General features: G+C 43.8%; 1 annotated feature.

Annotated features, from left to right (window-relative positions):
* Nucleotides 264–3031: an enhancer, noted in NCBI's record as "VISTA enhancer mm1385". NCBI's record gives its function as "enhancer in: heart[3/5]" and the evidence as "EXISTENCE:transgenic organism evidence [ECO:0001131][PMID:17130149]".

The following is a 12203-nucleotide window of genomic DNA, read 5'->3' on the forward strand; positions in this document are numbered from 1 at the left end:
AACTAGGCAGTACAGCATATTTATGGTCTTCTGAAAGCCCAATATTATAAGTATCTTAAATATTAGAGAAGACAAAATTATGGCAGAGAGAACAGAAAGAAAACATGGTTAGTAGATCCTTTCTCTGGGACTCCATCTCTGCTTTCATTTTACCCCTATGAACTCTTGGAAGAAGATTTACCTTTTTTCAATGAACAGTATTCACGTGCATCTCTTCAGAAAGATCATTTTCTCACATTGGTAAGGAGTGAATCTGAGAACCTGCAAGGCTTTCTCAGATCCCTTACATAATGGTTTTTACTTGGATCTCATTACTGCGTCCTTCTGAGAAGAACACTACAGTTTCTTCTTAGATGAGTCAGATCCATGCCCTGGGAGGAGACAGGGCTTCTAGTTTTAAAGATGCTCCACAGAGATCATGATATTACTCTTGGAAGTATGGCATTAGCCAATGCTGATCCATCCATCAAGTGTCATGACTTGGTGAAAGACACATAGTGATGTACATCAATCCGTTTAACTCCTGCTCCCTCCCCTCACTAGTCTCCAGCTGTCTGTCAAATTCAAAAACCCATTGTTCCTTTCAATAGAATTCTCTAACATCTATTGATATTTACCAAAGGCTACATCTATTGTTCTGTACAGATAGAAATCAGGGTTTGCTAGCTGCTTTAACAGATCCACTTCTACATTTTTTTCAATAGCTTTCCACAATCAGAGCTGCTTCCCTGATATAGAGTCCATAGTCAGCAGAGGCAGGCAAAGTCCCCGATGTTGACATGACATGGCTGTACTCTCTGTAGCCACATCAAGGCACAAGTTGCTTGACTTTTTAGGTTATCTTGTCCTTCTCTTGGAGCATCAGAGACCTCGGCAATAGATCCAGGCATGGGAATATCACAGAGGTAGGTTTGCCTGTAAGAGAATCATGTGGGCCTGGTACTCATCAAGTACATTCATATGCCATTGTAGGATTACAGGCAGCTGAATCCTGTCTTATTGCAATCCCTTGAAATAAGAACTGTAGACTTATTCCAATCTTGGAACTGTAGACTGCTTCGTGTGTCCAAGAAGAAGAGAGAAAGGATATTAAAGAGCAATAGCAGTTGTTCATTTTTCATGTAACTTCAGTTTTGACATCTGAATGAGGTGATACCACTGCCTGGCCCATTGGACATCTGGTCTCTAAGAAATCAACAAATTCTCCAGGTCCACTCAGGTCTCCCTAACTCCTGATTTCTTAGACATAGCATTACAGACAAGGGCCAGTTCTCTACTCCACTATGAGCTATGAATCTTCAGCAATAATTCTAGATGTTTCCATTTGAGGGCCCAAAACTGGCGATGTACATTTCCCAGCTTCCTTTGTAGTAAGCTTGAGTTCAAGTGCCTGGCATCTGGTGCTGAAGTGTAAAATGAGGCCAGCTCGATGTCTAGAACTGGCATTTGGTGGAACCGGGCCAAGGATGACGCCACATGTCTACAATGCACAGAACAATCTCACAGCTAAAAATGACCTGTCCTCTCATGCTGCCAGTGCCCAGCCTGAGAAAGCTCTGCACTTAACATCTCTGCCAGATAAGAGGAGGCCTCTGGAAGTCACCTACTGGGTCAGTCTCCAATGTTGATATGAAATGGCTGAATTTAAGTGGCACAAGATGTTTTTCCCCTTTTAATGCAAAAGGAAATGTGTCAAGTTATTTACAACAGAAAGTATTGCTTGAAAAAAATCTATCCTCCAGTAATACTGAAAATATCCAGAATGTCAGTCAAGCCAAGAATCAACTTTAAGCAAAACAGCAAAGGCTGGTGGTGAGGGAGCCCAAGGACATCAGATCAAGGAACCATTCTCTGCTTTGGTATCACTTAAGTTCCCATGCAAGGATGACACTGTGGGTCCAGTAATGTCCAGAAGCCTGGCTGTGGGTCTGAACTGGTTTAAGGACAGCACAGATAACAAGTAAGCTGTTTGTGATAGAGAAATGGCTTGGTAGCTAAGAGCATCTGATGCAAAATTATGAGGCCTAGGTGGACTCAACACACAGGGAACAAGCCTAGTGTTACTGGAAACTAGAACTTTGAGAGAGGCCGAAACAGGATGATTTCTGGGGCTTGATGACACAAACCTGCATTCAAAGGAAGACCCTGCTTCACAGGAACAAGTGGAGAACAAATCTCTCTTGAGACAGAGGACATGCAATGCCTTCTTTTTGACCCCAGTGCATCAACAAAAGAGCGCTCTCTCATGTTTACGTGACATACCTTCACACAGACAAATATGTGCATGTGCACACACACACACATAAATAAGTCTCTACATAAATGAGCACATCTTTAAAAAGCAAGATACTTCTCGCATTAGAAGACCTTTCCTTCACAATTACACATGGCGATGGGTTGGGAAAGAGGGCTCAAGCTTCTACTCGCAAATTTTCAAGCTGTGTGACCTTCGGAAGACTATTTTTTAAGTGACTTTTCTTACTCTCTCTTAAGTGGGTCTCACAGTTGCATGTACCTCACATTAGATTAGGTGATAATGTATAGAAATCAGAGTCTAAGGCAGCTTCCCCTTTAGTGTCGGCCTTTAGCAACAGCAATCTGGCCCCCTCCTCCCTACGATGCAAGGAGGAAAGCACGCTGAGCCCTGGGGCAGAACATTAACCTGAACAGATTTCATTGCGGCTCCAAACAGCTACCCAGCTCCAGCTTTGTCCCATGCTTTTCCTGTCACCCAGGCTGCAGCAACCAGCAGCCCAGAGGCTCAGCTCCCCTACCATTAAGATGGGAAGAAGGTCCTGCTCTGGAACTTTCCCTCAAGGGAACCCTGGAGCATAGATGATATGCTAGGTAAGGAACAGCCATGCTGCCATAATGCCAGAATTCCAATACTACCTGTCGCCACTGGCCAGAAGCCCTCAACTTGCTCTCATCAAGGAAATATAAATCACCATCAGGATGTAAGAACCAAAAGGGTGTGAATTTTGTCTGCTTTGTGAGTTGGTTATAACACGATTACAAAGGACTGGGCCCACTACATAGTAAGTAGACATCAAGTGTTAGCTGAATGAATGAACAATTACCCTCCATTGAATAGGCTTATACATGGCATGCATACAGGAAACAACACTACTATAACAATGTCAATAAGGAGAAGAGGGGTGTCGTTGACTCTCAGTACACAATGACAGCTTTAGGTTTGGGTCTGCAGAACCAGGAACTTCCATGGGGGTATAGTCAAGAGAGTCAGGAGTTATCATTTCTTCTTAGACTCCTCTTTATCCTATGGCTTGCTGCTAGGGCCTCTGTCCCAGTATTGCACGAATCTTATGTTCATCCATCCTCATAGCCATGTACTTCTTTGCTAATTACTTACGGTGACTCTAAGGCAGCATGCCTGTCCACACGGGTCTCTGTAACTTTGCTCTAGTAAGATGAATTTGTGCCAGGAAGTACTGAGCATACATATAGACCTCCCTTGTGTACAGCTAGAATCTCTGCTGTTTCTACCTGTCTCTTTATGGGAGTCATGAAAGGAGCCATTCAACTTCTGTCCTACCCTTATACCAGTGGCCAGAGCCTTTAAGCTCTATGAAGATGAATGTTCTCCTTTTCAAACTCCCCATGGCTCCAGGTTCTAGGCTTCGTCAGTATGGCACACAGGTTAGAATGGGCAGGGAGGCAGAGAGCATGATTTTGTTGGTTAGTGTTTCTACAATGATTCTTGGGTTTCGTGGGATTATCAGGGGTCTAACAAAAGACCGCACTTACTTTGTAGATGGCAGTAACTAGGACACCATTTTTCTGGAGCCAGTGTCTCTGATGGAGACTCTTGATCCTTAGATCACATAAAAGTGATGTTCCAAGAGTCTAGATATGGTGGAACATCTCAATTGCTGGCTTCCTGATTTCCTTGTGTGAATCAATTCTGGATGACTTTTCTAGATGTCATTGATGAACCTGACTTTGACCCTTCTCATGGAAAATCCCATCATATTCAGCTTAAAACAACAGTCTGTGTCTTTTCCACCCAGCCCTGACTAAGAAGTCCTTCCCCGCCATCAGTTTCTATTTTGAATTGCATCTCCAACCTACCTCACCTTCCTCCTTCTAGGCTCCTTCAATTCAGGCCAGTACCTACTTCATCGCTAAGCAGATAGTTCAAGGGTTCCTGGCCATACTAAATCTCAGGAGGTTTCTAGGAATGAGAGAAATAAGAATTCTGTTCTCTCAGAATTGAAGCTAGTGCGCTGCGACGTTGGGCACCAGAAACATCATTTTGCATCCATGAGGCTAAACCATCTGAAAGTGGGTTCCACAAAGAGAAACGATGAAGAACAGGAAGCCACTTCTGCAGTATTGAGATTTTGAATCCAGCCATACCTAAACTAAGGTTTACACTTAGCTGATTAGGGTCCATAAACCAAGAGGCTGCTGCACAATTCTCCCTTTCTATAAACAGGCTGGGGCTGCATTATCCATCAGTTGGGATTACAAAGTACTGATTGTCACACTGCCTACCGGACTCATTTATTCTGTCGGCCTGTCTTTGCTTCCAGAAGCCAAAGGTTAGTGCAAATGTTTCCTGGGAAAAACCAATTATGTGCAATAGAATGTGCAGAGCTTATGGCCACAGGCTACAACTTTGGTCTTTCTGTCTACCCTTGGGCTGCCCACTGTCTTTTTCCCTCCAGAGTCTGGGGACATCCATTCTGAGGGTGATTCTCCAGAAAGCACCAGCCCCAGGAGAACCTTGTTTGTGAACTCAATACATTAGCTCTGGCTTCTTAGGGACCAGAGAGTTTGTTTGTTTGTCACCTATTATAATTGATTTGTTTCTCTCTAACTGTGTACTCAGTCTCGATTCCCTTAGCTGTAGGCAGCACAACCCAGAGCTGAGAGCTCCAGGAAGCCTATCGATAGTGGCACATCACTTGTCATGGGGAAGAGCATGGATCTGGGTGGCTGTGGAGACGATGAAGGCCTTGGGAAGAGTGAGGTGGGACTGGGATAGTTTTTCTGGCAGAAGAGAAGTTTGTGGAGGGCTTCAGGCAGGCAGGAAGGAACGGATGGTGGCATGCAGAAGTCACTGGCCCTGTCACAGTACTGAACATGGGACTTATAGATGGAAGTCAGAGCCACTATGCCAGAGTGGCAGTCACCAGGGTCCCTAGACACTGCCTGGATCTAAACCTTCTTGAGGATAAAATCATTCTTCATATATGATAGACTGAATGGAAGCAAGATTTGGTGGTGGGGATCAAACAATAGTTAGCCTTGGTGTAGCCTTCTCCCTTGGGCTTCAGAAGGACCCCTCTTGTTTCCTGCTAGTGCCTCCTACTGCCTGCTATTCAAGGCCAGCCTTCTGACTTCTAGCGTGCTCACCTCTTCCTGTTTGGGTTCCCACAAATCGTTACACAAGAAGCTGAGGAAGAACTCACATGTGCATAGCATATCAACCTTTGAGGGTACACTACCTATCTGGTCCCTAGGAATTCGTGGTTAGGCCAGATAGAAGGCCAGGGTTGAAGCCATCTGAGGCACAATCCCATACTGCATCACCAGTCTTCTTTGGCTTACAACACAGAAGAATCTACCTCCTCCGAGGTAGCCAGGATTTTCTGAAACAGTACTCTTTGCCGTCAATGTTATCTGTGCTTGACCATCGTTCTAACCTCAAGCTTATAAGCTTCTCTCCCTGGCTCTTCCTAAAAGCCCAATACTCTTCTCTTAGCATCATTAAGCTGATGAGGAGACACTCGGAGACAAAAATAAACAGTGACATCTCAAATCTAGTAGCTATTTTGAGAGAGTCAGGATTCACATTTCCCTAACACTTAAACCTAACATACCTGTTTTCTGCAGTAACTAGTGTCTACTCCATCATAATTTGGTAGCCATAGTGACATCCCTCACCAAGAAAACTTAGTAACTTCATATGTCAGGCGCTATTAGGGACCCCTGCAACATCCCCTCTCTGCCATCCCACTATGAAGAGTTCAGAGATAAGCCAAGCAGAAGACAGATGTCTCAAGCTTGAGCTCACCCCAAATAGCTTCCTCTTTGAGCAGAAACCCCTAGATATTCTCTGAGCAGCTGGACAGACAGTGGTGACCATCTTCGGCACCATGGTGTGATAGCTGAAGCAAAGATACACTGAAATCTAAACACACTGATATGTGCACGCACACCATCCTCTTGAATTCATAATCAGGGAGGGTATTAGAAACGGGTGTGGGAGCCACCAGTGGTAGGCACAGTGAGTTGTCTCAGAGGAAAAGACAGCAAGGCTGGTATTCACAGACAATACACTAAATGGGAACCATGTACCTTCAGCAGCTCATGGCCTCAGTCTCCCCAGCCGCACATTGCTAAGGGAAGGTTTCAGACGCGCTACCCTTACTTGAAACGCATGGGGACATCCAAAGGAGAAGCTGAACGAACAGGCTCCGCAGCACTTCTCCTTTCCTTCTTCATTCGCTTTCAGTATTAAGATTGAGGCATTGACTGTGAGCTATTCTTCCTGCAGGATAGAGTGGAATATTGCAAAACGCATTTGCAAGCAGCCTAAATCATGATTGACAAAACGAGATTTGTTAATACAATGGTTTGAGGCACTTGACAGAAATTTTTGTCAACAGTGTAGATTAAGGGATTCCGGGGGAAAAAATGAAATTTGCAGATGAAATGGCTTTGATGTTTCTCCTGAAAAGCATTTTGTTGACAGACTGGATCAGAGTGAAGAAAAAAAATGTGCATTTTCTCAATGCGTGCGTTTTAAGTCTTTGACAAAACACGCATTAGTCCTGCTGCTCGGGATCATTTGTCACCTACTCTATTGGCTTTGCCTCTAACCACAAAGGGGGGTAGGATGTGAGCAGAAAAAAAAATAAAACAAAATAAACCTACTAAGATGGGTCCCGAAATGATGGGGCCCCTTCCGGTAATTTCCCCAAGATCCCCTCACCCCCATGAGGAAATGTCTTCTGCTATCAAGCCACTTAGTTTAGGTAATAAGCAGGAGAAAGTACAAGAAGGTTTCTAAGCCAATAATTCTCAAGGCATGATAGCCAGACTAGCAGGTACCCATGGAAATCACTCAAGCCTACAGCTGCATGAAGGTAGGGAACAGAAACCCACCTCTACATAAGCCCCGTCGATTATTTAAGATATTTAAACTTATTTAAGATATGCGCAGGGTGTGTTGATTTGAGCAATAGACAGAGAAATGGATTGGTTCACATAACTGGAATATTAAGCCTATATGTAATGGTTCAAATATGGCTGGGTCCAGGAGTTCATGCATCATTGCCTTCACAGTGTCCCATTGGTCACCTTCCTCTTTAATGGCCGCATTCTCTATCATGACAATATGTCACCAGCTTCAGGATGTTACCATCTCCTTGATAACCCTGGGGATGGGGAGAGAAACAGAGAGAGAGAGAGAGAGAAAGAGAGAGAGAAAGAAAGAGAGAGAGAGAAAGAGAGAGAGAGAGAGAGAGAGAGAGAGAGCGAGAGAGCAGCTCGGTCTTTGTGTTCTTTTCTGGTGTTATCATAGGCTGAGTGGCCATTTTATCATTTACATGTTAGGGGAGTTTTGAACATGTGAGTCACAAGGAAAAGGAACAAAAGAGCCATCTTACCTTAGAAAACCCGGAATGGATGGGATGCAGGTTCTTGCATCATACACACACACACACACACACACACACACACACACACACACACACACACGCACGTCTACACACTGGTAAGAGAGCTCTATACCAACATCAACCCTCTATGGCTATTTGGTTAACACAAAGAATGGATTAGTTCCTATAAATTTAACCCTACAGCTTTATCAAGAGCAAGAATTCTTAGCTCCACCAGGTATCCCTGAATACAGAGGGCTTCTTAGAATTACTCAGGGGAGGAACCTGCACCCTTAGTGATCCCCACAGAAAAGGCCAGGTGACCATCTTTGACCTTGCTGCACGTGGTGTGGCATCAGCCTCCACAGAGCCTTGCATTCTGCTGCTGTTCACAGAGCAATGTGTTTTGCTGGGGAATAAAAAAACTCATGTACACAGTTTGGCTTTCATCTTCAAACCAAGGCTTCAACTTTGAACTGTCATAGCGTGCCATGTCAGCGTCCCAAATCCAGTGTTTAACAGAGTCAGGGAAGAAAGAAAACATCCATTCCCCCAGAACATCATTTCTACTCTAAAACAAGAATGTGGGGTGTTTTTGTTTTCTTTTGTTGTTTTTTCTATTTGGGAGCAAATGGAAGCTCTCAGCAAGCAATGTCAATCTGACTTGAGAATTGCTATCAAGAACCTACATCTTGTCAACTGCTGCTCATACGGTTGGCTCTCTCGATTATTTGTGCACTGCCGTCTATATTGGGATCTCTTCTAAGGCTGCAGTCCTGTTTCATTCTGCCCTGCGCCTCCGGTACTGGGCGCAGAATATGGCACAGTTGGTGCTGAACATAAAAGACTGCCTTGAATTACGTGGCAGATGACTCCTGCTTCCTTCCGTTTTCGCTCTCTACTGTTAGTGTACATCATTGCGGCAGAAACAGCACTGTTTCTGCCTTCTGTGAGAGAACAGGCTGGGTGTAGGAGGAACAAACTACAGGTCAGCTAGGGAAGACGAACTTAAGACCGCTTTACGCCTAACTCCCGCACATGGCCACCAGAGAGCAGCAGAGGACATGTTGCTGGTGAGGACCATTTTGTCCAGCCTTTGTCTTCCCGGCTCTCAAATTCCCTCAATTTCCCCAGCTTTCATCCTTTTGTTAACTTTTGGCTTTTTATGGGAGCAAGTTTCAGTACAGGACAGTCTGGCTGGTTTTAGAACAAACAATTCTTCAATTTAAAACAATTCTTTTTCTGCCTGTTTAATGTGAATCCTCAGAAAATGCCCTCTCTTTTAGAAAATTAAGTCTTTTCTATCTATTTTAGGCTAGAGCTTTTGCTCCTGGGCACCTTTTCCGTGAGATCTTTAGCTGATCTCGCTCCAGCTGCCATTCATTCTGATTCAAAATCCAGTCTGGGGAAAAGCTCTCATTGGAAGGATAATTAAAGTAGCCGAACAAGTCCATCAGTACCGGCTAATCCCAGTAAGTCCAATTCAGCTTCTATAGATTGAGGGATAAAAGTGTTCTCCCATCAGGGCCGATCATGGCTGGACGGTAGCCCAGTCTAAGGAATCACTCAGTACCTAAACACAAGGTCATGGAGACCAAGTGTCTACATAAGTAAGATTCCGTTTGCTTCAGGTTGATCTAGTTGCAGGGTCAGGGGATAACTGCCAAACGACGACAAAGGTGCACATAGGCTGGGAGAGCCTACACCTGAAACCTTGCTTTCACTCTTAAGTTTACTTCAAATCATGGAAAGTCCCTCCAAGTTGACACGCAACTGAAAAGAGTCCTTTTAAGATGTCAATTTACCAATTGCTAATAAAATCTGTCAATCCTGCTTTGGGAGCCAGATCAATGAGCTAATTGTTTGGTGCTCAATCCTAACAACAGGATTCCAGATCCTAGCTCACAGGACAGGTGTGTCTGAAATCCCAGAGCTCCTACTGTGTGGTGGGAAGTGGGGAAAAAGAAACTCCCAAGATCTCCTACTGTGTGGTGGCTGGTGGGAACAAGAGAACAGCCTTCCACCCCCACCCTCACCCCCAGAAGCTCACAAGCCAGACATCCTTATACTGAGTGGTGAGCTGGAGACCTTGTCTCAAACAAGGTGGAAGGTGAGGGCCAGCATCTGAGGTTGTCCTCTGGTGTCTACCTGCTCACTGTGGCATGGGTTTTACACACACATACACACACACACACAATCACACACACACACACACACAATCACACACATTCACACACAATCACAAACACATTCACACACACACATACACAATCACACACACATTCATATACACATACACACACTCATACTCACACATACACAATCACACACACACTCACACACACACAAACATGTACACTCACACAAACTCACACAATCCACAATCACATACTCGTACACACATATACTCACGCTAATAAAATTAATTATTCTATTTCTAGGAATCTATCTCACATAAATTCATATATGTATGACAGTATGAAAGCATCCACTGAGACATTAATAATTAGACATAACAGATAATTAGAAATAACCTCAATATCCACCAATAGGGAATCATTTCCATATACTTAAGTATACCCATATTATAAAATACCACAGAATTAAAAAACAAAAACAAAAACAACAAAACCCACCAAAACCAGAAAAACAAGAACCTAAACTAAAGCTGGTGGTATCAAAATTGCTAGTCATGCAAAAGGTACTAGGCTTGGTACCCCACACCAGGAAGAAAACATAACGAGGCAGACATGCATTTGGTAAAAGGGAGGGGTGGCTAGAAAATACAGATAGCAATTTATTTAGTAACTCAGGATAGACATTTTTCATTTCAAAGCACAGGGGTATAAATGAATGCAAACACAGACTTCCATTTACAAGGTCTGAAAGGGTTCACATAAAACTGGTTTGAGGGAAATGTTGTAAATCCAACAGAGGAGTTAAAAGGTGGAAATTTTTACCATGTTCTGCTATCACATCGTGCAATTCCTTTTTAAAGAGTCTATAAAGTTGCTTATACAAGTTGGTCCTGATGAGCCGAGTCATGCCTGGTCTCTTATGATCTGCCATGCACTAAAGCTATTGCTCCAGGCTCTAGCTAGCATTTGGGCTACACATCCCCAAGACAAGAAAAGAGTTTTGGGGTTTAGATTTTAAGTCTGCTAAGCATAAACAAACAAAGCTTATGGAAACATGGATTACCAATTAATTCCCAAACTGGAAAGGCAACCTCTGCCTACTTCTGACTGCCAGCCCTGCCCAGAAATGGACAGCAGTTTCTGGAGGGAAGCTTAGAGTTTTGTTGATGTTCCCCATTTACCTGTGAAGCAAGAGAAGACCAGCAGAAACCAGTCTGTAAAATGGACGTACTGGTCTGAGCTTCCTGCACATCATGGAGTGACCATGTCATCTCAAACCAGGATACTTATGAGAGCAAGGGGGTGGGTATAATCCGTAACTGTTGTGGGAGAGCAGTAAGTCTGGATTGCCTTGGGCTGAGTGGATTGTGACCCTCTTCCTACACCAGCCTAACTTCTAAAGAGGTAGCTCTAGAAAGGCCTCATTACGCCTCCTCCAGCCATGAAGCCTTGCTGAGCTATTGTCCCTTATAGAAGCTATCTAAAGGAAAGTGGCTCTTTGTTACCCTATTAAGCATTCATTAATCATTATCTTTTCATTTCTAAAGATTTCTTTTCCTGTTTATTACGTGGATGCATTGTCTTGCATGCATGTATGCATTGTCTTGCATGCGTGTATGCACAGGTGTCCTATGTAGGCCAGAAGAGGGCATCAGGTCCCCTGGAGCTGGAGTTATAGTTGGTTATAAACTGCCTGACATTGGGCTAGGAATACATGTAGATCCTCCCAAAGCAGCAAGCAGCTTTAACCTCTGAGACATCTCTCCAGCTCTACTAACAATTATTATGGCATCTCAGATCCTCAGGAGGAAAAAGCCAATAGCAAATAAACAAATCTGTCCTGGAAGAAATAGGAGCAAAACAGGGCAAGGACTCATCTCCAACATGTTAAACCAAGAGCCTCTGGGAGATGACACAAAAAATCTGGTTCCACCCTTGAAGTTCTTCTGATAGGTATTACACGACTTAGAGGTGAGAAATGTAGACCATCCAGTGGAATTTGACTTTCACACTCATACAATTATCAAGGCATCTACAGTTTATTTATAAATGTATAAGTTATTTATAAAAAGTTATTTAATCTTATTTTATGTCCATTGATATTTGCCCACATGTCTGTGTGTGCCAGATCCCCTGGAACTGGAGTTACAGACAGTTGTAAGCCATTGTGTGGGTGCTGGGAATTGAACCTGTCCTCTGAAGAACAGCCAGTACTCTTAGCCACTGAGCCATCTCTTCAGCCCAAGACAGCTATCTTTTAAAAATGACCTGTTTATCTGGAATCCAAGTTTGCCTGGGCACCCTCTGTTATCTGACGGCTTTGTTGCTAACCTTACTTCTGATCTATGTTCCTGAAGTCCATACACACCAGTGATTCTTCAGCTGGGCTTTTAGAAGTTCTTGTCCTGGCTGCCAGGAACAGTCCTGATTGGGG

This window comes from Mus musculus, chromosome 8 (genome assembly GCF_000001635.26).
Source record: "Mus musculus strain C57BL/6J chromosome 8, GRCm38.p6 C57BL/6J".
Classification (NCBI taxonomy): domain Eukaryota; kingdom Metazoa; phylum Chordata; class Mammalia; order Rodentia; family Muridae; genus Mus; species Mus musculus.